General features: G+C 36.7%; 1 long non-coding RNA gene and 1 pseudogene across 1 annotated transcript; one reads left to right on the top strand and one right to left on the bottom strand.

Annotated features, from left to right (window-relative positions):
- Positions 1-2291: 2291 nt before the first annotated feature.
- Positions 2292-8248, bottom strand: LOC121014164 (uncharacterized). Its single transcript, XR_005783065.1, has 2 exons — positions 8095-8248; positions 2292-2327 (listed from the first exon to the last, which is right to left on the bottom strand). It is a non-coding gene; the product is annotated as an uncharacterized LOC121014164 (long non-coding RNA).
- Positions 8249-17824: 9576 nt separating this feature from the next.
- Positions 17825-18662, top strand: LOC121014163 (translin-like; annotated as a pseudogene).
- The last annotated feature ends 6021 nt before the right edge of the window (positions 18663-24683 follow it).

Raw genomic sequence — 24683 nt, 5'->3', positions numbered from 1 at the left:
TTCTTTTTTTTCTTTAAGTTTATTTATTTATTTATTTATTTATTTATTTATTTATTTATTTAGAGAGAGAAAGAGGCAGAGAGAGGGAGAGAGAGAATCCCAAGCAGGCTCTGCACTCTCAGTATAGCAGAGGCTGACACAGGGCCTGATCTCATGAACTGTGAGATCAAAACCTGAGCCCAAATCAAGAGTTGGATGCTTAACCAACTTCGCCACCCAGCTCCCTGCCCCAAGACCCAGAATTTCATATATAGATATATATCTTAAGAAATATCTTAATAAGGTAGCCACCTACTTAATTTCAATGGATCAAAGAGCCACCACTGCAGATCCCTTCAGGTCACCAAAAAAAGATGAATTCACATGAGAACTACTCAGAGGGCTTTTAAAAAATATTTGTCAGGATCCCATTAGAGAAACACAGGCATATCTCAAAGATATAGTAGGTTTGGTTCCAGGCTACCACAATAAAGTGAATATTGCAATAAAGTGAGTCAAATGAATTTTTTTTGTTTCCCAATGTATAACACTTATGTTATATTTATACTATATTGTTTGATAAATGAGCAATAGCATTATGTCTTAAAAAAACAATGTACATATCTTAATTAAAAATATTTTATAGCTATAAAATGCTAACTATCATCTGAACTTTCAGCAACACATAATCATTGATCACAGATCACCATAACAAATAGAATAATAAAGTTTGAAATATTGTGAGAATTACCAAAGTGTGACACAGAAGCATGAAGTAAGCAAATGATGTTGGAAAATGGTGCTAATAGACTTGCTCAATGCAGGATTGACACAAACCTTCAATTTGTAAAAAACACAATATCTGCAAAGTGCAATAAAGTGCAATAAAATGAGTTATGTCTGTATATATTTCTTTGGTATGAAATGCACCATGGGTTGCTCCTGAATCCACAGTGAATATACATCTATTGATAAATTTGGCCTTGTCCAAAAACAATTCATCCTTCTTGGCCTAATACCCTAAGGATCCACCTTCATATATGCTACCTAGTTTCTGCTTACACTATTGAGCAAGATCTTGAGTTCGTGTGTGTGTGTGTGTGTGTGTGTGTGTGTGTGTGTGTGTGTTTTAATTTCTGGATTAGCCCTTGCAATTTTCCTTCTGAGCATAGCTGGGTTTTTATTCTCACTATAGGCCTGGAGCCAGCAAGGGAGGTTGTACAGGCAAAGACTGAGGACAGCGTGCATTCCTTTTTAGGGGTAAGTTGTATTAGGGCCACCCCTTAGGATTTAGAGAGAAAGAGAGCCACTGTCAGAAGTCAGTTAACCTTCCTTTTTTTTCTCAGCTCCTCACAAACAGCGATTTTTAGTAAATCTTAAAAGCCTTAAAATTGCAGAGTGTGCCAAGTACAATGAAACCTGAACTACCCTGTAAGCCTCAAAGGCCTAATTTGCTTTTTTTTTTTTTTTTTTTTTTTGAGAGAGAGAGAGAGAGAGAGAGACAGGGAGAGAGAGAGAGACAGGGAGAGAGAGAGAGACAAAGAGAGAGAGAGAGCGCAGAAGCAAGGGGGGGACAGAGAGAGAGAGAGAGGGAGGGAGACATAGAATCCAGAATCTGAAGCAAGACCCAGGCTCTGAGCTGTCAGCACAGAGCCAGATGTGGGGCTCGAACCCACAGACCGTGAGATCATGATCTGAGCCGAAGTCGGATGCACAACTGAATGAGCCCCCCAGGTGCCCCTAACTTGCTTTTGATCCTAGTTGTACACCAAAGGCAAAGTGTACAGAGCAGAGAATAGCTATTTCGACCAACTACTAATAGACGTTTGACCATATCCTTCTTTTCTGATAATAACTTTGGGCTTCCTGGATACCAGATAATCCACCTAAGTGAAGTAATATAATTTCCTTACCTTGATCTTTTTTTTTTTTTACTGATTTAAATGTTTTCTTAAATTTTTTATTTTATTTTATTTTTTAAATTTACATCCAAGTTAGTTAGCATATAGTGCAACAATGATTTCAAGAGTAATTTCCTTAATGCCCCTTACTCATTTATCCATTTAGCACCTCCCACCACCCCTCCAGTAACCCTCTGTTTGTTCTCCATATTTAAGAGTCTCTTATGTTTTGTTTCCCTCCCTGTTTTTATATTATCTTTGCTTCCCTTCCCTTGTGTTCATCTGCTCTGTGTCTTAAAGTCCTCATATGAGTGAAGTCATATGATAGTTGTCTTTCTCTAACTGACTAATTATGCTTAGCATAATAGTTCTATCCATGTAGTTGCAAATGGCAACATTTCATTCTTTTTGATTGCCGAGTAATACTCCATTGTATATATATACCACCTCTTCTTTATCCATTCATCCATGGATGGACATTTGGGCTCTTTCCATTCTTTGGCTACTGTTGACAGTGCTGCTATAAACATGGGGGTGCATGTGCCCCTTTGAAACAGCATCCCTGTATCCCTTGGATAAATACCTAGAAGTACAATTGCTGGGTCACAGGGTAGTTCTATTTTTAATTTTTTGAGGAACCTCCATACTGTTCCCCAGGGGGGCTGCACCAGTTTGCATTCCCACCAGCAGTGCAAAAGAGATCCTCTTTCTCTTCATCCTCGCCAACATCTGATGTTGCCTGAGTTGTTAATGTTAGCCATTCTGACAGGTGTGAGGTGGTATCTCATTGTGGTTTTGATTTCTATTTCCCTGATGATGAGTGATGTTGAGCATTTTTTCATGTATCAGTTGGCCATCTGGATGTCTTCCTTGGAGGAGTGTCTATTCATGTTTTTTGCCCGTTTCTTCACTGAATTATTTGTTTTTTGGGTGTTGAGTTTGCTAAGTTCTTTATAGATTTTGGATACTAACCCTTTGTCTGATAGTCATTTGCAAATATCTTCTCCCATTCCTTCAGTTGCCTTTTAGTTTTGCTGATTGTTTCCTTCACTGTGCAGAAGCTTTTTATTTTGATGAGGTCCCAATAGTTCACTTTTGCTTTTGTTTCCCTTGCCTCTGGAGAAGAAGTTTCTGTGGCCATGATCAAAGAGGTTTTTGCCTGCTTTCTCCTTGAGGATTTTAATGGTTTCCTGTCACATTTAGGTCTTTCATCTGTTTTGAGTTTATTTTTGTGTATGATGTAAGAAAGAGGTCCAGGTTCATTCTTCTGCATGTCGCTGTCCTGTTTTCCCAGCACCACTTGCTGAAGAGACTGTCTTTATTCCATTGGATATTCTTTCCTGCTTTGTCAAAGATCGTCACCTTGATCTTGACCTTACTCTAAGTCCACTCTACCAGGGATTGGGGGAGAAGGTGTAATTACCTGACATCCATCCCCATATGGGTAGTGATAATTTTATAAATGACATTACAGAACTGTAATGTCTCTCTTGGAGATATTCTTGTATTCAAACCTTATCTGAATGAATACATGACATAAATTCCATCTATTGAGAGCCCAAATATATTGGATCACTTTTTAAACTGTTGAGTCAACTCCATCTTGGAAATCTCTTTCTGGATTTCTGTCACTATAGATTTGTTTTGTCTTCTCTAGAGTTTCATGCAAAAGGAATCACATAGTGTATACTATTTTGTGGTAATTTTAAAAAACATTTTTTTAAAATGTTTATTTATTTTTGAGAGAGAGAGACAGACAGACAGAATGTGAACGGGTGGGGGGCAGAGAGAGGGAGACACAGAATCTGAAGCAGGCTCCAGTCTTTGAGCTGACAGCACAGAGCCGGATGTGGGGCTCCAACCCAAGAACCTTGTGAAATCATGACCTTAGCAAAGTTGGGCGCTTAACAGACTGAGCCACCCATGCGCTCCCTTGTGGTGGCTTTTTAAAAGTTCAGGGTAATAATTTAGAAATTCATCTTATAGTTGAATTCCAGCAATGCAGAAACAGACTCACACAGGGAAAAAAAAACTGCTTATGGGATCAAGACGTACTCATTGTGCTAAATGGTTTGAATTCAAAGACATGTACTCATTCCAATTTCCTAGTTCTTAGACTTTCCCAATAAATGTCTAAAATTTCATCTAATATACTTCCTCAAGGTGTGGATACAATAGTAACTGTGATTCTTTGAAGAAATAGTGGCCTCAAACTACCTAAATTTGTTTAAAAAAATATTAACTTACACATCCAAGAAGTTTAATGAACCATAATTAGGACAAATTCAAAGAGATTTATACCTAGACACATCATAGCCAAAGTGTTGAAAGCCACACACACAAAGAAAAGAATCTTGAAAGAAGCAAGAGAAAAACAACTTAATATGTGCAAGGGTGCATCAATATAGAAAATGTCTAAGTTCCCATCAGAGAAAAATGACCCTAGAAGGCAGTGAAATGATATATTCAAAATACTGAAAGAAAAAACTGCTAATAAGGAATTTTTTATCCAGTGAAACTATCTACCAGTTATAAAGGTAAAATAAGGACATTCCAAAATTTAAAACGATTGAGAGAACTCCTTGATATCAGAACTGATTTATGAAAAATACTAAAGAAAATTCTTTGGAATGTAGAAGAGAATGACACCAGATGGTAGCTCAAATTGACTGGAAGAAATGAAAAGTGTAGAAGAAATCAATATCCATGTTAAAAATAAAATAATCTAAATATATTTTCACATTTCTTCTGTTAAATTCTTTAAAATATATAACTTTGTGTAAATAAATAATTATAACATTGTAATGTTGGTTTTGTAAAATATACAGATGTAATATATATGAAAATAATAGCACAAGAGGGGAAAAGAATAGAGTTATGTTGGAGAAAATATTTTATATTTCATGGGAATCAAGTTAACATCAATTTGAAATAAACTGTAATGAGTTAAGATGCATATTGGAATTTCTAGAGCACACACTAAGGAAATGGTTAAAAATATAGTAAAAAAAATTATTAGAGGAATTAAGATGATATACTAAAAGATTTATTTAATACAAAAGAAGTTATTAAGGGAGGAAAATAGGAACAAGACAGTTAAAGACATAACAAAATGGCAACTGTAACTCTGACCCTATTAACAACTGCACTAAATATGAATTGTCCAAACAACCCAACTAAAAAGCAGAGATTGGCAAAATAGGTAATAATGTAAGATCCAACTATAACAATTTACAAAAGACACACATTAGATTCAAAGACACACAGGTTGAAAGCAAAAAAATGGAAGATATACCATGCAAATAAACACCAACAGACAGATGGAGGGGTTTTACTAATACTGGACAATGTAGGGTTTAAAAAATTTTTATATAAATTCCAATTAGTTAATATACAGTGTAATATTAGTCTCAGGTGTGTAATATAGTGATTCAACACTTCTATACAATACACGGTGCTCACAACAAGTGCACTCCTTAATTCTCATCACCTATTTAACCCATCCCCTCAACCTCCTCTCTGGTAACCATCAGTTTCTTCTGTATAGTTCAGTCTGTTTTATTGTTTGCCTCTCTCTTTTTTTCCCCTTTTGCTCATTTATTTCTTAAATTCCACATATGAGTGAAATCATGTGGTATTTGTCTTTCTCTGACTTTTTTCACTTAGCATAATACACACTATCTCCATCCACATTGTTACAAATGTCAAGATTTCACTTGTTTTTATGGGTGAGTAATTCCATTGTGTATATATACCACATCTTTATCCACTCATCAGTTGATGGACATTTGGGCTCTTTCCATAATTTGGCTATTGTTGATAATGCTGCTATAAACATCAGGGTACACCTGTCCTTATGAATCAGTATTTTTGTATGTTTTTGATAAATACCTAGTAGTGCAATTTCTGGATCATAGGGTAGCTCTATTTTTAACTTTTTAAGGAATCTCCATATTGTTTTCCACAGTGGTTGACCAGTTTGCATTCCTACCAACAGTATAAGAGGGTTCCCCTTTCTTTGCATCGTCACCAACATCTGTTGTTTCTTTTATTGTTAATTTTAGCCATTCTGACAGGTGAAATGAAAGTCAAAACACAATGGTCCGAAATCTGTGCCATGCAGCAAAAGTAGTCATAAGAGAGAAGTTTATAGCAATACAGGCTTACATCAAAAGCAACAAAAATCTCAAATACAAAATCTAACCTTACACTTAAAGGAGCTGGAAAAAGAACAAGTTAAGCCTAAAGCCAGCAGAAGAAGGGAAATAATAAAGATAGAGCAGAAATAAGTGATATAGAAACAACAAGAACAAAAACATTAGAACACAGCAATGAAACTAAGAGCTAGTTCTTTGAAAGAATTAATAAAATAGGTAAACCCCTAGCCAGATTTATCAAAAAGAAAAAAGAAAGGACCCAATAGATAAAATCATGAATGAAAGAGGAGAGATCACAACAAACACCACAGAAATACAAACAATTATAAGAGAACACTAGAAAAATTATATGCCAATAAATTGGGCAATCTGGAAGAAATGGATAAATTCCTAGAAACATAGAAACATAAATTCCTAGAAACATTCCTACCAAAACTGAAACAGGATGGAATAGAAAATTTCAACAGATCCATAACCAGTAAAATTTAATCAGTAATCAAAAATCTGCCAACAAACGAAAGTCCAGGTCCAGATGGCTTCCCACAAGACTTCTACCAAACATTTTAAGAAGAATTAATACCTCTACTTCTCAAATTGTTCCAAAATATAAATGGAAGGAAAACTTCCAAACTCATTCCAGAAAGCCAGCATTATCTTGATTCCAAAACCAAAGACCCCAATAAAAAAGAGAATTACAGGCCAATATCCCTGATGAACATGATGCAAAAACTCTCAATAAAACAGCAAATTGAATCCAATAGGTCTTTCAACTTCTTGTTTAAGTTTATTCCCAAGTATTCTTTTTGGTGCAATTGTAAATGGGAAATATTTTCTTAATTTCACTTTCTGCTACTTTGTTATTAATGTATAGAAATTAAACAGATTTCTGTACATTGATTTTGTGTCCTGCAACCTTACTGAATTCATTTATCAGTTTTAGTCATTTTTTGTTTTTGTTTTTGTTTTTGTTTTTGTTTTGTGAAGTCCTTAAGGCTTTCTATATACAGTATCATGTCATCTGCAAATAGTGAAAGTTTTACTTCCTCATCACCAGTTTGGATGTCTTTTATTTATTTTTCATGTCTGACTGTTGTGTCTCAGCACTTTCAGTACAATGTTGAATTAAAGTGGTGAGAGTTGATATCCTTGTCTTGTTCCTAACCTTAGGGGAAAAGCTATTTGTTTTTTCCCAATGAAGATGATATTAGCTGTGGGTTTTTCGTACATGGCCTTTATTATGTTGAGCTATGTTCCCTCTAAATCTACTCCATTAAGGGTTTTTATCATGAATGGATGTTGTATTTTGTCAAATACCTTTCTGCATCTATTGAAATGATTGTATGGTTTTTATCCTCTTCTTTTTTATTTTTATTTTTTATTTTTTAAAAGTGTTTATTATTTATTTTGTGAGAGAGTGCAATTGGGGGAGGGGCAGAGAAAGAGAGAGGGAGAGGAAGAGAGACTCTCAAGGAAGCTCTGTGCTGTCAGAACAGAGCCTGACATGGGGCTTGATCTCACGAACCATGAGATCATGATGAATGAAAATTCAGAGGTGGACACTTAACCAACAGAACCACACAGGAGTCCCCTCTTCTTTTTTTTAAAATGCAATGTTTTAAAAAAATATTTATTTAAATTCAAGTTAATTAACATATCATGTAGTATTGGTTTCAGGAGTATAACCCAGTGATTCATTACTTATACATAACACCCCATGCTCATCTCAAGAGCCCTCCTAAATGCCTATCACCCATTTAGCCCTTTCCCCACCGACCTCTCCTCCAGAAACCCTCAGTTTGTACTCTGTATTTAAGAGTCTCTTATGGTTTACCACCCTCTCTGTTTTTGTCTCTTTTTTTCCTTCCCTTCCCCTATGTTCATCTGTTTTGTTTTTTAATTCCTCATATGACTGAAATCATATATTTGTCTTTCTCTAACAGACTTTTTTCATTTAGCATGATATACTCTAGTTCCATCCATTGTTGCAAATGGCAAGATTTCATTCTTTTTGATCATTAAGTAATATTCCACTGTGTGTGTGTATATATATATACCACATCTTCTTTATCCACTCATCAGTTGTTGGAGATTTGGGCACTTTCCACAATTTGGCAATTATTGATAATGCTGCTATAAACACCAGGGTACACATGTCCCTTTGAATCAGTCTTTTTGCATCTTTTGGATAAATAACTAGTAATGCAATTTCTGGGTTGTAGGGTAGTTCTATTTTAAAATTTTTGAGAAATCTCCATACTGTTCTTCAGAATGGTTGACCAGTTTGCATTCCCACCAACAGTGCAAAAGAGTTCCCCTTCCTCAGCATCTTCACCAACACTGTTGTTTCCTGAGTTCTTAATTTTAGCCATTCTGACAGGTGTGAGGTGGTATCTCATTGTGGTTTTGATTGTATTTTCCTGATGATGAGTGATGTTGAACATCTTTTCATGTGTCTGTTAGCCATCTGGATGTCTTCAAAAAGTGTCTGTTCATGTCTTCTGCCCATTTCTTCACTGGATTATTTGGTTTTTAGGGTGTTGAGTTTGACAAGTTCTTTATAGATTTTGGATGCTCACACTTTATTGGATATGTCATTTGCAAATATCTTCTCCAATTCTGTTGCCTGCCTTTTAGTTTTCTTGATTGTTTCCTTTGTTGTGCAGGTTTTTATCTTGATGAGGTCCCAATAGTTCATTTTTTATTTTGTTTCCCTTGCCTATGGAGATATGTCTCATGAGAAGTTGATTTAGCCAAGGTCAAAGAGTTTGCTGCCTAATTTGTCCTGTAGGATTTTGATGATTTCTTATTTTACATTTAGGTCTTTCATTCATTTTGAATTTATATTTGCGTATGGTGTAAGAAAGTGGTCCAGTTTCATTCTTCTGCATGTTTCTGTCCAGTAATCCCAACACCATTTGTTGAACAGACTGTGTTTTTCCATTGGATATTCTTTCCTGCTTTGTTGAAGATTAGTTGGCCATCTTTGTGGGTCCATTTCTGGATTTTCTATTCTGTTCCATTGATCTGAGTGTCTATTTTTGTGCCAACACTGTACTGTCTTGATGATTACAGCTTTAATAAGGCTTGAAGTCTGGAATTATGATGCCTCCAGCTGTGATTTCCTTTTTCAACATTGGCTATTCGGGGTCTTTTTTGGTTCCATACAAATTTTAAAATTGTTTTTCTACCTCTGTGAAGAATACTACTGTTATTTTGATAGGGATTGCATTGAGTGTGTTGATTTCTTTGGGTAGTATAGACATTTTAACAATATTTGTTCTTCCAATCCATAAGCATGGAATGTTTTTCCATTTCTTTGTGTCATCTTCAGTTTCTATCATAAGCTTTCTATTATTTTCAGGCTATAGCTCCTTTACCTCTTTGGTTAGGTTTATTCCTAGGTATCTGGATTTTGAAGAAACTGTAAATGGAATTGATTACTTGATTTCTCTTTCTACTGCTTCAGAAATGCAACCGATTTCTGTACATTGATTTTATATCCTGTGACTTTGCTGAATTCATGTATCCATTCTAGCTGTTTTTTGGTAGAGTTGTTCGGGGTTTCCATGTAGAGTATTATGTCATCTGTGAAGAGTGAAAGTTTGACTTCTTCCTTACCTATTTGGATGCCTTTTCTTTTTTCTTTGTTGTCTGATAGCTGAGGATAGGACTTCCAGTACTGTGTTGAATAGCAATGGTGAGAGTGGACATCCCTATTGTGTTCCTGACCTTAGTGGGAAAGCTCTCAGTTTTTCCCCATTGAAGATGATGTTAGCCTTGCGTCTTTTGTGTATGGCGTTTTGATGTTGAGGTATGTTCCTTCTATCCCTACTTCCTTGAGGGATTTTATCAAGAAAGGATGCTGTATTTTGTCAAATGCTTTTTCTGTATCTATTAAGAGGGTTCTATGGTTCCTGTCATTTCCTTTATTAATGTGGTGTATCATGTTGATTGATTTGCAAATCCTGAACCAGTCCTTAAACCCAGGAATGAATCCCACTTGATCAGGGTGAATAATTCTTTTAATGTACTCTTGAATTCGATTTTCTAGTCTCTTGCTGAGAATTTTTGCATCCAGTTTCATCAGAGATATTGGCCCATAATTCTCCTTTTTAGTGGGGTGTTTGTCTAGTTTTGGAATCAAGGTAATGCTGGCTTCATAGAATGAGTTTGGAAGCTTTCCTGCCATTTTTATTTTTTGGATCGGTTAACAAAGAATAGGTATTAACTCTTCTTTAAATGTCTGGTAGAATTTTCCGTGGGAAGCCATTTGGCCCAGGAGATTTTTGATAACTGATTCAATTGCTTTGCTTGTTATGGGTCTGTTCAAATTTTTTATTTCTTCCTGTTTCATTTTTGGTAGTGTGTGAGTTTTTAGGAATTTATGCATTTCTCCCAGATTTGCCAGTTTGTCAGCATGTAAGTTTTCATAATATTCTCGTATAATTGTATTTCTGCAGTGCTGGTTGTGATCTCTCCTCTTTAATTTGTGATTTCATCTATTTGGGTCCTCTCTTGTTTCTTTTTGATAAGTCTGGCTAGAGGCGTTATCAATTTTATTTATTCTTTCAAAGAACTAGCATTTAATTTCATTATCTATTCTATTTTTTTCTTTCTATATTGTTTATTTCTGGTTTAATTTTTATTATTTCCCCTCTTATGCAGAGTTTAGGCTTTATTTGTTGCATCTTTTCTAGCTCCTTTAGGTGTGATGTTAGGTTGTGCATTTGGGAGCTTTATTGCTCCTTGAGGTAGCCCTGAATAGCAATGTACTTTCCTGTTAAGACTGCCTTTGCTGCATCCCAAAGGGTTTGACCATCGTGTTTTCATTTTCATTGGCATTCATGTATTTTTAAAAAAAATTTTCTTTAATTTCCTGGTTAACCCATTCATTCTTTACTAAGATGTTCTTTAACCTCCATGTATTGGAGGACTTTCCAATTTTTTTCTTGTGGTTGATTTCAAATTTCATATCATTGTGATCTGAAAATATGCATGCTATGATCTTGATGCTTTGTACCTGTCGAGGGCTGATTTGTCACCCAGTATGTGATCTGTTTTGGAGAATATTCCATGTGCACTTAGGGAAAATGTGAATTCTGCTGCTTTAGGGTGAAATGTTCTGAATATACCTGTTAAGTCCATCTGGTCCAGTGTGTCATTCAAAGCCATTGTTTCCTTATTGGTTTTCTGCTTATATGATCTGTTTATTACTGTAAGTGTGGTATTAAAGTCCCCTAGCTTTATAGTAATATTATCAATGAGTTTCTTTACATTTGTGAGTAATTGATTTATATGTTTGTGTGTTATCAAGTTAAGGGTATAAATATTTATAATTGTTAGCTTTTCTTAATGGATAGACCCCTTAATTATGATATAATGACATTCTTGTTACAGTCTTTGTTTTAAAATCTAGTTTGTCTGGTATAAGTATGGGTTCTCCAGCTTTCTTTCGATGTTCATTAGCATGATAGATGGTTTTCCATCCCCTTACTTTCAATCTGTAGTTGTCTTTAGGGCTAAAATGAGTCACATATAGGTGGGTTTTGTTTTTTATTATCCATTCTGATACCCTATTTCTTTTGATTGAAGCATTTAGTCATTTTTAATTCAGAGTGATTATTGAAAGACATGAATTTAGTCCCATTGTGTCACCTTTAGAGTTGGTATTTCTGGTGATGTTCTCTGGTTCTTTGTAGTCTTTGCTGCTTTGGTCTTCTTTTTTTTTTTTCCTGTACTCAGAGAGTCCCCTTAAAATTTCTTTCAGGGCTGGTTTAGTGGTCATAAATTCCTTTAGTTTTTGTCTGGGAAACTCTTTATCTCTCCTTCTATTCTGAATGACAGTCTTGCTGGATAAGAATTCTTGGCTGCATACTTTCTCCAGCCAGCACATTGAATATTTCTTGCCATTCCCTTCTGGCCTGCCAAGTTTCAGTAGACAGGTATGCTGCTAACCTTATGTGTCTACCCTTTTAGGTTAAGTATCTTTAGTCGCTAACTGCTTTCCAAATTCTCTCTTTATCTTTGTATTTTGCAAGTTTCACTATGATATGTTATGGTGTTGACTTGTTTTTGTTGATTTTGAGAGGAGTTCTCTATGCCTCTTTGACTTGAATTCCTGTTTCCTTCCCCAGATTAAGGAAGTTATCAAATATAATTTTTTAAATAAACTTTCTGCTCCTTTTTCCTGCTCTTCCTCTTCTGGGCCTCCTATGATATGGATACTGTTTCATTTTATGGAATCACTATGTTTTCTAAGTCTCCCTTCATGATCTAATAATTTCTTTTCCAACTTCTTTTCCGCTTGATTATTTTCCACAATTTTATCTTCAGTATTACCTGTTTTCTTCTCTGCTTCTTCAGTCCTCATTGTGACTGTATCCAGTCGGTTTTGCATCTCAGTTATAGCATTATTTATTTCAGTGTGACTAGTTTAGGCCTTTGATCACTCCAGCAAGGGTTTCTCTGGTGTCTTCTACATTTCTTTAAGCCCAGCTAGTAGTCTTATGACTGTTCTAAATTCTTGTTCAGATAAATTCCTTATATCTGTGTTGTGGATTTGGGCATCCACACCCTGGATGTGATTTCTTCTTTACCTTTCATTTGGGGGAGAATTCCTTCACTTTGTCATTTTGGCTAGGTTTCTAGGGTTTTTGTTGTGTGTGTTTTGAAAGCTTGTAATGTTTTCTGCACCTGAGAGCTAGGCTATATGAAAAAGGAACCATCCACTGTACAGGGCCTGGCACTTCAGGAAGTGTTTATGGTGTATGCTGTGTGCATTCTGCTACGTACACTGTTTCTCTGCCAAAATGTGTTTTGGTTGCTCTTTCCACTGGTCAGTCCTCTGCACAGCTCAGCCTTGTTTGCAATGGGTTTTGGACATTTAACTAGGTTTGCTTTGATTTGTCTGTTAAAATAAGCCTGGAAAAAAGGAACACTAAAACAAACCCCGATCCCCCAAAAAAAGAGGAAAGCAAAGGGAAGAAAAAAACCAGAGAACCCAAAAACTATAAGGCTGATTTCAAAGAAAAAGAAAGGAGAAGAAGAAGAAGAGGAGGAAAAAGAAAAGGAAAAAGAAGGAAAAACAAAAGAAGAAAGAAGCTTGATCTGTCCCCCCCAAAAAAGGAAAGAAAATGAAAACAAAACAAAACAAAAACAAGACTATGAGCTTGATTCCAAGAGAAAAAAGAAGAAAAAATTAAAAAAAGAATAAGGGGATGGGGGGTGGGAAAGTAAGCTTGGTTCTATTTCCACTAGTACTGCAGGTGTCATTTTGAAGCAACTGATTTTAAGTGCCCTTGGTGCATGGGGGTTGCTGGCTGTGGTGGTCTTCTGGAGGAGAAGCCCACTGTGTTTGCTCAGAGTCATTCTTGCCCTAGTGAATAAGCAGTTGCAGGCACAGGGGGCGAGTTTTTTGTAAGCGGGTCCTACCTTCACTGGGGCCTGCTGTGTTGCTCTCTGAAGTCCCATCGTGGTGGTGTTGGGGAAAAATGGTGCCACCCCAATCTTTTGTCCGTGGACAGGGGATCTCACACCCCACACACTATTCAGGCAGCCCTCACAGAATAGTGACTGCAGTCAGCTTGCTCTGTGCCTCAACTCTCCTGCGTTTTTTCTTTGGCGTGCAGCTGGGATTCAAAACTTGAAGTCCTAAAAGACCAGGCACCACGCAGATCCATTCCCCTCTTCCAGAGTAGAGTCTCTCCACACTGTGTCTCTATCCTCTTCATAGTGTTATCACTTTGATGGGTTTGCAAGTATTGAACCATACTTGCATCCTGGGAAAAATCCCACTTGATTGGGGTGAATGAATTTTTTAAATGTATTGTTGGACTTGGTTTGCTAGTATTTTGTTGTCGATTTTTGTATCTACGTTCATCAGAGATATTGGCCTGTAATTCTCTCTTTTTGTGTGTGTATAGTATCTTTATCTCATTGTGGTATCAAGGGTAATTATGGCTTCATAGAATGAATGCTTTCCTTCCACTCCTATTTTTTGAAATAGTTTGAGAAGTTTGCTTTAAATGTCTGGTAGAATTCAGCTGTGAAATCATCTGGTCCTGGACTTTTGTTTGTTGTGAGTTTTTTGATTACTGATTAAATCTCATTGTGATAATTGGTCTGTTCATATTTTCTATTTCTTCCTTCTTCAGCTTTGGAATGTTATACATTTCTAGGAATTTATGCATTTCTTCTAGGTTGTTCAATTTGTTGGCATATAATTTTTCATAAAATGTTCTTTTAACCCTTTGTATTTCTGTGGTGGCGATTGATATTTCTCCTCTTTTATTTTTGATTTTGTTTATTTGAGTTCTCTCTCTCTTTCTTTTGGATATATCTGGCTAGAGGTTTTTCAATTTTGTTGATCTTTTCAAAGAAACAGCTCCTGATTTCATTAGAAATAGGAGAATAGAATAGAACAGAATTCTATTTTTTTTAAGTTTCTTTTTCATATTTCTGTTCTAATCTTTATTATTTCCTTTCTTCTATTGGTTTTGGGTTTCATTTGTTCTTTTTCTACCTCCTTTGGGTGTAAGGTTAGGTGGTTTATTTGAGATTTTTCTTACTTATACTCCTGTATTGCTAGAAAGTTCCCTCTTAGTACCGCTTCTCTTGCATTCCAAAGATTGTGGGCTGTTGTGTTTTCATTTCCATTTGTCTCAAGTTATTTTTCTATTTTCCCTTGATTTCTTTGTTGACCCATTCATTGTTTAGTAACATGTTATTTAATCTCCCTTTATTTGTACTCTTTCCAGGTTTTTTCTTGCAGTTGATTTCTAGTTTTATAGCATTGTTGTCAAAAAGATGCATGGTATAATTTGATATTTCCTAATGTGGAGACTTGTTTGTGGACTAATATGCAATCTATTCTGGAGAATGTTCCATGTGCCCTTGAAAAGAATGTATATTCTGATGTTTTAAGGCGGAATGTTCTGAATATATCTGTTAGATCTGTGTGATTCAACAACACTGTTTCCTTGTTTATTTTCTATTTGATTGAACTATCCATCAATGTAAATTGGTGTTAAACTCCTCTACTTTTATGGTATTACTATCAATTACTTCTTTTAGGTTTGTTATTAGCTGCTTTATGTATTTGGGTCTTCCATTTGGGGTGCATAAATATTTACAAATGTTATATCTTTTTGTTGGAGTGTTCCCTCTATGATTATATAGTGTCTTTCTTTGTTACAATTTTTGTTATTTTGTTCAATACAAGTATTGCTACCCATTTTCACATCCATTTGTATGATAAATACTTCTGCATCCTTTTATTTTCAATCTGCATGTGTCTTTAGGTTTGAAATGTGTCTCTTGTAGGCAGTGTAAGGATGGCACTTGCTCTTTTATCCATTCTGTCACCCTATATCCTTTGAGTGGAGACTTTTGCCCATTTACATTCAAAGTAATTAGTGGTAGACATGTACTTATTGCTATTTTTTACTTTTTTTTGTTTTTACTTGTTTTACTTGTTTTTTTGTTTGTTTTACTTGTTTTATGGTTGATTTTGTAGTTCTTCTCTGTTACTTTCTTTTCTTGCTCTCTTCTCTCATGGTTTGCTGGCTTTATATAGTGATATACTTGGATTCTTTTCTCTTTGTTTAGTGCATATCTGTTATTGGTTTTTGATTTGTGTTACTATTTGGTCTTTATCTTTCTTGTATGTCTGAATTGTAGCCTTGTTGGATAGATTATTCTTGGCTGCAGGTTTTTTTCCTTTCAGCATTTTGAATATATCTTGTCATTCCTTTCTGGCCTGAAAAATTTTTGCTGAAAACTCAGTTGATAGCCCTGTGGAGTTTGCCTTGTATGTAACTATTTTCTTTTCTCTTGCTGCTTTTTAAATTCTCTCTTTATCACTGTTTTTTGCCATTTTAAGTACTATGTGTCTTATTGCGGACTTTTGTGTTGATTTTGTTTGAGGCTGTATGTACCTCTTGGATCTGGATTTCTGTTTCCTACCCAGATTCAAGATGTTTTCAGGTATTAATTTTTCAAATAAGTTTTATGCCTTCTCCTTCTGGGATTCCTATAATGGGAATGTTTTTACATTTGAAGGTGTTGCTGAATTCCGTAAGTCTATTTTGATTCATTATTTTTTTTCTCACCTGTTCAGTTTCTTTCTTTCCATTACCCTGTCCTCCAGATCACTGATCTGCTTCTTTCAATCTATTATGTATTGTGTGTGGTATATTTTTAATTTGTTGCTGAGTTCTTTATTTCTGATTCATTCTTTTTTATGTTTTGTATCTTTTTGTTAAGATTCTCACCAGGTCCTCCATTCTTAAGTTCAGTGAGTATCTTTATGACCATTTTTTCTTTTTTTGTATTCTCTATCAGGCATATTACTTATCTCCATTTCGCTTGAGTCTCTTGCTTTGATTTTGTTCTGTTCTCTCATTTTGGGACATATTCATCTATATCCTCTTTTGTCTAATTCTGTGTCTGTATGTATTAGGAAAGTCAGCTATGTCTTCTGCTCTTGAAAGTAGTGGCCTTATGAAGAAGAGATCCTGTTGTGCCCTGCAGTGCATTGTCACCTGTTTATCAGAACATGGTGCTTCAGGGGTGTGTGCTTTGTGTGTTATACACACCCTGCTGTTGTGGCTGAGTTGCTTTTGCCTTCAGTCATCTGCAATGGTTCTTCTCCTGTTATCAGCAAGGTTTGGGTCCTGTGTCATCAGTGGGTCAGTCTGGGGCTGCTTTTGGCTTGAGTTGAGTCAAACCAGGTGTTTGCCAGAGATATAGTACCACCAAGCTGCAGAGAGCTTTTCCTGCATGGTCCCCTGAGAGGCCTTCATTGGTGGGTGGGGCCTGTAGTTAGATCTGATATCTTCCCCCAGGCCACTCCTGGGGCATAGTTGAACTGATGCGTGTGATTACGTTTCCAACCTCCCAGGGCAAGAGTTAACTTTGGATTAGTGCTGGTCCCTGTTGGGGCTGTTTGCACACTGCCAGGCTTGTGGCATTGTTTTGAATAGCTTCCAGCCAAGGCATACTAGAGGGGGTAGGGGCATGTTGTTAGAAATTTAGGTGGTGAATATTGGTGCTGAACTAGTTCTTTCAGGTGTCTGTGTGCCTAGACTGGGGGGTGGAAGAGGGAAATGGTGCCTGCCAGCTCTTTTGTTCTTGGAAAAGTCTCCCAATGATCTTTGCCCCTCCAGCACATGCTCTGAAATCTGCTCCCTTTCATATACCTTAGTGATTTTTCAAACTGCTGCTTCTTTGTTGTATCTCTGTGGGCTGTTATTTGCACTTTCTTTTTAAGGGTGACAAATGAGTTTCTTTTCGCTCTTCTGGCTCTCTCAGAGCCAAGCCTGCTGATTTTTAAAGTTCTGGGTATTGAGCCCCATTGATTATGGGAACTCATGAAATTCATCCTTTCTGGTTTTCAAAGCCAAATTCTAGGAGATTCATCTTCTGTGTGCAGATTCCCCATGCCTGGAGTGCTGGGAATGTGGGTCTTGTTCTCTCCCCTTTCTGAGCCCATGGTGTCCCTCCCTCAGACAGTCCTGCAGGTCCATTTAGCTCCCAACCATATCTCTGCTCTTGCTATCCTCCTTGATGTGGCCTCTTTTCTACATTTGGCTTTGGAGAGTCAGTTCTGCCAGTCTTTGGATTATTCTCTGGGTTATTTACACTGATGTGGGTGTTATCTAGTTGTATCCATAGGATGAGGTGAGCTTAGGATCCTCCTACTCCTCCACTTTCCCGAGAAGCCTACAACTATAAATTTAACTCAGTACTGCTTTGTATTTGTTAATTTCCCTGTGATTTCTTCTTTGACCCACTATTTTGTTAAGAGTGTCGTTTAAGCATAGGAACTGGTGGACATGGTAGTGGCCTTGGGTATTGTGACTGATGTGCTGGTGGTCTCTGAAATACTTTTTGGTGGTCACACTTGTGTGCACTGGCTGATTGTTGTGCAGCTGGCAGCATGTCTGTGAGTGAGATCTTCGTGGAGCTGCAGGGCTTTTTGGCTGCCAAGCAGGACATCTAAGAGGAAATCTGAAAAGTTGTACAAAGTTTATAACAAACAGCTTGAGCGATTTTAACTCTACTGCAGGGGGTCCAGCAGGGTCCTGGTTTTCAGGATATTCCAAAGAGGTGTTTGAAAGCTTGAGAACACTTTGGTACAGTAAAAACACATTTAATGTCTTCAGAGACCAAGTTCTCTGCTGAACAGTATTATGGATTTCATGAGCACTGGGGGTTTGTGCTGCAGCTTTTGGTCTTCTTGGTAACATTTGTTGTGTATTTGGAATCAGAAACACTAATGACTCCAGAAGTGGTTACTGAAGTTCTTGGCATTGAGCCATATTGGGAGAAAGGATTTCATCTGGATGTAGAAGATCATCTTTCAGGAGTTCTAATTCTTGCCAGCGAATTTTCAAGGCTCTCTGTCAACAGTGTGACTGTTGGAGGCTACTCCCAGATCCTCCACATCTACACTTTCATTAATGAACTGAATTCTAGCTTCTGCCTTCCCAACCCGAAAAACGACTCCCTGAGGAATTGCTGTGATGGCTTCAAATATGATCTGAAAAAAGTAGAGGAGGTGGTCTATGATCTCACCATCCAGGGCTTCAGTAAGGAGACAGCAGTGGCTTATGCAGAGAAATAGGTGGCCATCTATGTGCCTGGCCCTGCTGATTTCAGTGGTTGCCAGTGAGTGTGAGCACAGTGTCTCTCAAGGTAGTTAGGATTGTCCTGTTGCTAAATACCATGCTTTATTTTCTTAACCAGTGTGTGGTGTAATTATCAAAATTGAAACAATTTGGGGGGGGTAAAAATATAACCTTCACAAGGACAGATTTTCTTTATTGTTTTAGTGAATTTGCTCTGTAATTCAGTGTATTTCAGTTTTGTCAAAAAGTGTAAACGTCAGTCTCTTTGTGAAGTCCTTTTCTTGCTTACCCTGATGCTGTTGATATACTGACTGGGACGTTTCTTGTCTTCTGGGTTTTTTTGTTTTTGTTTTGTTTTTTGTTTTTAAAGAGTGTTGTGTTGTCTAATTTCCATTTATTGGTGAATTTTAAAGTTTTCTTTGTTTTTTTTTTCTAGGTTTGTGATGAGAAGAGTTGTTTTTTTTTTATAATTTCAGTCTTTTATTGTTTTAAATTTTTTTTTAATGTTTATTTATTTTTGAGACAGAGACAGAGCATGAATGGGGGAGGGTCAGAGAGAGGGAGACACAGAATCTGAAACAGGCTCCAGGCTCTGAGTGGTCAGTACAGAGCCTGACGCGGGGCTCAAACTCACGGACCACGAAATCATGACCTGAGACGAAGTCGGCCACTTAATCTACTGAGCTACCCAGGTGCCCCCCCCCCCCATTCTTTTAAAATTTATTAAGATTTGTTTTGTGTTCTAACATATAATCTGCCCTGGACAATGACCCACATGTGCTTGAGAAAAATATATACTCTGCTGTTATTTGGTGGTGTGTTCTTTATACATCTGTTAAGTTTAATTAGTTTGCAGGTTGTTCAAATAATCTTTTCCTTATTAATCTTTTGACTGGTTGTTCTATTCATTACTGATTATGTGTATTGGCGTCTCCAACTGTAATTGTAGAATTACCTATTTCCCCTTTCAATTTTGTCAATTTTTTCATAAATTTTGGAGGTCTGGTGTTCAGTGCATGTATATTAGTGATTGTTATTTATTTCAGTGAATAAATTCTTTAATCAATAAAATATCACCTTCATTTCTCTCTTGTGACAGTTTCTGATGTAAAGTCTATTTTATCTGATAATAGTATAGGCATCCAAGCTGTCTTTTGGTTACTATTTGTATAGGACATCTTTTTCTATCCCTTCACTTTTGTTGAAATAGATCCAAAGTATGTCATTTGTAAGCAGCATATTCCTGGATCATTTTAAAATTCATTCTGCTAATCACTACCCACTTGAGAGTTTAATCTATTTACACTGAAAGTAATTACTGATAAACAAGGGCTTACCTGTGATATTTTGTTCTTTCCTTGTGTAGTCTTACAGCTTTTTTGCTCCTCATATCTTCCATTACGTCCTTCATTTGTGTTTACTTGATTTTTGTAGTGATACACTTTGAACCCATTTTCATTTCATTTTGTGTATATTTTATAGATATTTTTATTGTGGTTACCATAGATGTTATATATAATATGTTGAAGTTGGAGCAATCTAATTTTAATTGATGCCAACTTAACTTCAATTGCATACAAATTTTCTACTCCCAAATAGCTCCATTCCTCTTCTTTATGTTACTGATATCAGAAATTACATCTTTATACATTATGTGTATAATAACATAGACTTATAATTATTTTTTATGTATCTGTCTCTTAAAATCAGTAGAAAAAAGTTAAAAACCAAAATTACAATAATATTGGTGTATGTACTTGTCCACATGTTTACTTTAACTAAAGATCTTTATTTCTTCATGTGGCTTCCAATTACTGTCTGGCATTCTTTCATTTCAACCTGAAGGATTTCCTTTAGTATTTCTAGAAGGGCATGTGTAGTAGTAATGACTGCCCTCAGCTTTTGTTTATCTGGGTCTTAATTTCTGCCTTGTTTTTCAGTAAATGTCTTGCTGGATATAGAATTTCAGGCTGGACATTTTTTTTTTCTTTTAGCACCTTAAATATACAATCCTATTGTCTTCTGGTTTCCAAGGTTTCTTATTAGAAATTACCTGATAATTTCCTTGAAGATCCCTTATAAGTAATTACAGTGTAAGTGCCTGACATTAGCTTTTTTGATTATAGTGTAAGAGGCTGACATTAAGCTTTGATTGTTGGAGACATCCATTTCAAAGATATCCATCTTGAATAAACATACTGCCCCCAGTATGACAGAACTACTGGCTAAACAACTAAATAAGGAGTCAAGCCTCCTCCACCCATTGAGTTCCCCTTTCAGAAAGCCTTGTTTTTTCAAAGTTCCCTGACAGTTGTTTCTGAGGTGCAGCTTATAATCATATAAGAGTTGCCAGGGCTGGTCCCACTACAACATTGGCTCCAGCTGGGAAGTGTCACAAGCAGCATGGGCCCAAGGGAGTGCCTCAGGAATTCCTAGCTGCTGTCATTATTGATAGGCTGAGACTATCAATGAAGCAGTAATGAATTGTTTCTTTCTTGCTGCTCTGAAGATTCTTTTTGTCTTTGTCTTTTGGTAATTTGATTATACTGTGTCCCAAGTTGAGTTTCTTTGAGTTTATCCAACTTGGAGTTTGTTCACCTTGTTGTAGATATGTATCTTTCAGCAAATTTGAGGAAATTTCAGCCATTATTTCTTAAAATAATCTTTCTCTCTCTTCTCCTGGGATCACCATATTATGTGTGATTTTTTGTTGTTGTTGTTGAAAATTATTTGTTTGACTATTATAACATGGTAACTCTGGAATTCAGATCCTCCCCATTCTTTAGGGTCTGGTGTTTAGTTTTTTGATTGTCAAAGACTGTAGTACTCCATTTTTTGAGACTTCTCATCTATTTTTGCAAAAACTGCTTTTTGCTCTGTGTGGTAACTGAAGTCTCTATTCCTTTAGCTCATGTTTAGCTAATGTTTTAACAAAGATTTCCCTGAATACCAAGAACTCCCCCTGGGCTTTGCAAATTGACCTTATGTTAGAGTAGTCCTTTAGCACTTAGCTAAATTTGTCCTGAGCCTAGGAATCAACCCAAGGTGAAAGCTTAAAGTCTTCTTAGGTTTTTCTGGGCATGCATGTGGCTTTCTAAATTCCTTTGTATACATGGCTGCTTCCGAATGTTCTAATTTCTTAAACAGTCTCACCTCAGCTTCTCCAGACCTCAAATGGCCTATTATATATTTTCACTTGTAATCTCTTGCCCCAGACATCTGTGAATCTTATAGGTATTAAGAGCAGCTCCCACCATGTATCTGCCCAACTTCCAAGTTATATGTAACAGACATGTGCCTTGTATCTCCCAGTTTAAAACAGGTACACACAACTTTCAAGAAAGGTCTGCTTTGTTCCCAGCTCAAGGAAGGGAACTGGAAACTGAACTGCTGCTGCTGCTTCAACACCAAAATCACTGTCATGACTGCAAGGGGAAGGAATGAGTACAAGTGTCACAAAATTTTCCTATTAGTTTGAAGATGTTTTTTCTTGATCAGATGTTTGCCTGATTGCTATAAACCTTTGACTTTTTCCACAGCTATGACAAAGTTGGTTCAGACAGGATCCCCCCCTCCCCCCCCAGTAGTTCTATGGGAGAAACAAGAGCTTGGAGCCTCCTACTCCACAGTTGTGCTTACATATCTGAATAGATTTTTCATTTCATTTCAAGATTTTTAAATGATCAGATTTTAGTTTTGTTTACATTATTTTCAATTTCTAATTTTACTGAACTGTGATATTTGTATTTTGTGGAGTTTATTGAAAGTTTTTTTTTGGTTCTAATATACTTTTATATTTTCTGAATGTACCGTCAACATTGGTTAATTATTTTTAGAGCACACAGTTTATTTTTTTATTTTTTTTATTTATATATGAAATTTATTGTCAAATTGGTTTCCATACAACACCCAGTGCTCATCCCAAAAGGTGCCCTCCTCAATACCCATCACCCACCCTCTCCTCCCTCCCACCCCCCATCAACCCTCAGTTTGCTCTCAGTTCTCAACAGTCTCTTATGCTTTGGCTCTCTCCCACTCTAACCTCTTTTTTTTTTTTCTTCCTTCCCCTCCCCCATGGGTTCCTGTTGAGTTTCTCAGGATCCACATAAGAGTGAAACCATATGGTATCTGTCTTTCTCTGTATGGCTTATTTCACTTAGCATCACACTCTCCAGTTCCATCCACGTTGCTACAAAAGGCCATATTTCATTTTTTCTCATTGCCACGTAGTATTCCATAGTGTATATAAACCACAATTTCTTTATCCATTCATCAGTTGATGGACATTTAGGCTCTTTCCATAATTTGGCTATTGTTGAGAGTGCTGCTATGAACATTGGGGTACAAGTGCCCCTATGCATCAGTACTCCTGTGTCCCTTGGATAAATTCCTAGCAGTGCTATTGCTGGGTCATAGGGTAGGTCTATTTTTAATTTTCTGAGGAACCTCCACACTGCTTTCCAGAGCGGCTGCACCAATTTGCATTCCCACCAACAGTGCAAGAGGGTTCCCGTTTCTCCACATCCTCTCCAGCATCTATAGTCTCCTGATTTGTTCATTTTGGCCACTCTGACTGGCATGAGGTGATATCTGAGTGTGGTTTTGATTTGTATTTCCCTGATAAGGAGCGACGCTGAACATCTTTTCATGTGCCTGTTGGCCATCCGGATGTCTTCTTTAGAGAAGTGTCTATTCATGTTTTCTGCCCATTTCTTCACTGGGTTATTTGCTTTTCGGGTGTGGAGTTTGGTGAGCTCTTTATAGATTTTGGATACTAGCCCTTTGTCTGATATGTCATTTGCAAATATCTTTTCCCATTCCGTTGGTTGCCTTTTAGTTTTGTTGGTTGTTTCCTTTGCTGTGCAGAAGCTTTTTATCTTCAAAAGGTCCCAGTAATTCACTTTTGCTTTTAATTCCCTTGCCTTTGGGGATGTGTCGAGTAAGAGATTGCTACGGCTGAGGTCAGAGAGGTCTTTTCCTGCTTTCTCCTCTAGGGTTTTGATGGTTTCCTGTCTCACATTCAGGTCCTTGATCCATTTTGAGTTTATTTTTGTGAATGGTGTGAGAAAGTGGTCTAGTTTCAACCTTCTGCATGTTGCTGTCCAGTTCTCCCAGCACCATTTGTTAAAGAGACTGTCTTTTTTCCATTGGATGTTCTTTCCTGCTTTGTCAAAGATGAGTTGGCCATACGTTTGTGGGTCTAGTTCTGGGGTTTCTATTCTATTCCATTGGTCTATGTGTCTGTTTTTGTGCCAATACCATGCTGTCTTGATGATGACAGCTTTGTAGTAGAGGCTAAAGTCTGGGATTGTGATGCCTCCTGCTTTGGTCTTCTTCTTCAAAATTACTTTGGCTATTCGGGGCCTTTTGTGGTTCCATATGAATTTAAGATTGCTTGTTCTAGTTTCGAGAAGAATGCTGGTGCAATTTTGATTGGGATTGCATTGAATGTGTAGATAGCTTTGGGTAGTATTGACATTTTGACAATATTTATTCTTCCAATCCATGAGCAGGGAATGTCTTTCCATTTCTTTAAATCTTCTTCAATTTCCTTCATAAGCTTTCTATAGTTTTCAGCATACAGATCTTGTACATCTTTGGTTAGATTTATTCCTAGGTATTTTATGCTTCTTGGTGCAATTGTGAATGGGATCAGATTCCTTATTTGTCTTTCTGTTACCTCATTGTTAGTGTATAAGAATGCAACTGATTTCTGTACATTGATTTTGTATCCTGCAACTTTGCTGAATTCATGTATCAGTTCTAGCAGACTTTTGGTGGAGTCTGTCGGATTTTCCATGTATAATATCATGTCATCTGCAAAAAGCGAAAGCTTGACTTCATCTTTGCCAATTTGGATGCCTTTGATTTCCTTTTGTTGTCTGATTGCTGATGCTAGAACTTCCAGCACTATGTTAAACAACAGCGGTGAGAGTGGGCATCACTGTCGTGTTCCTGATCTCAGGGAAAAAGCTCTCAGTTTTTCCCCGTTGAGGATGATGTTAGCTGTGGGCTTT

Source organism: Herpailurus yagouaroundi, unplaced genomic scaffold, assembly GCF_014898765.1.
Source record: "Herpailurus yagouaroundi ecotype Mexico unplaced genomic scaffold, PumYag 201, whole genome shotgun sequence".
Lineage (NCBI taxonomy): Eukaryota > Metazoa > Chordata > Mammalia > Carnivora > Felidae > Herpailurus > Herpailurus yagouaroundi.
This window is presented reverse-complemented; position numbering and strand designations above follow the sequence as displayed.